This window comes from Haematobia irritans, chromosome 5 (genome assembly GCF_050003625.1).
Source record: "Haematobia irritans isolate KBUSLIRL chromosome 5, ASM5000362v1, whole genome shotgun sequence".
NCBI lineage: Eukaryota > Metazoa > Arthropoda > Insecta > Diptera > Muscidae > Haematobia > Haematobia irritans.
Window position 1 is genome coordinate 73,675,985 of NC_134401.1, and position 1,292 is coordinate 73,677,276.

Consider the following 1,292-nt stretch of genomic DNA (forward strand, 5'->3'; position numbering starts at 1 on the left):
CGTATTTTAGTTCATTATTACTATGATGTGGGAAGAATATACTAAAACTCATTCAAAATATTCCTGCTATCCGGAAAAATTAACACTTTTTTGGGAAACCTGTATTAAGAAATTGGTTTGAAATAAACTGTTTGTCAGTATAATTTTCAAAAAAGTAGAGAAATTGAGGAATCAAAGGTGCAACAAGCCTGTACACAACTAAGAAATTTTTCGTACAAAACAAGTCAACTTTCTATTACCACCAGTATTTTATTTCAAAAAATTATTATTATATTACACAAAACTATGGGTTATGATATACAATAAAGGAAATATTTTTATTAGAACGTTGGATGCAATTACTTGTCGGTAGTTAGTAATTGCTTCTTCAAAAGAGTAATATTCTACGTTATTAGGACTAAACTAATTAATTTAAATTTCCATGTTTTCTATCCATATGAAAGATATATGTGGCATAAGTTTCTATATTCAATTGAATTGTCCAATTTCATCGATTTTGGCTATCTTTTGTTGGGCGGATTTGTCTTATAAGCATCTGAAATTGCAAAGTTATACAAAATATAAGAAAAATATTATCAAATTCTATCGTTCATATTGATTTTTAACTTACGGTTTTCAAGAGTATTTCCTAAATCCAATAAGGATATCAGCTTAATTAGCATTAAACAGTAAAACCTGTCTACCTGCAAGTGAAAATAATTATTTTTAATAAATTGAAATTTTGGTTTTATTAAAAACGGACAAAATACCGTTTATAGAAAAACTTACCACATTGAAAAATCCATCCAGTAGGTACATTATTGGAATCATATCCATGGGCTAATGGGACGTTTTTGAAATTATTCTCAGAATATATTTGAAATAAAAAATATTATAAAATTAGACATAATTTCCACTTGTCAGTATAGCATTTAGTATTTAAGGTGTATATTAAGTTCGAGTTTAGAGGCTAAAATCGCAATTTTCATGATAAGTTTTCTTTAATAATCCATAATAATAAAAAAATAATCTTTTTAAAAAATTGGTTTGGGCTATATATTATATTTAAATTTGTATCGAAGACGTATAATTTTATACTTTTCTTAGTGATTTATTTTTAATTTTAGTGGCTAAACTCGAATTTAGTACTCACCTGTAGGAATTGCTGTAACATAAAAAAATATAGATTCAAAAAAAATGGTTGCATCTCCAACCTGTGATCCAGATGTATAACAAATATAGATCATCCTATTACCTCTCATGTTGTATATTTTTTATGTAAATCAATTAAAAATCCGCACTAATTTTAAACT

General features: G+C 26.2%; 1 long non-coding RNA gene across 1 annotated transcript; it reads right to left on the minus strand.

Moving 5' to 3' along the window:
• Positions 1 to 229: 229 nt before the first annotated feature.
• LOC142238788 (uncharacterized) lies at positions 230 to 885 on the minus strand. Its single transcript, XR_012722818.1, has 3 exons — positions 769 to 885; positions 611 to 683; positions 230 to 535 (listed from the first exon to the last, which is right to left on the minus strand). It is a non-coding gene; the product is annotated as an uncharacterized LOC142238788 (long non-coding RNA).
• Positions 886 to 1,292: the final 407 nt, after the last annotated feature.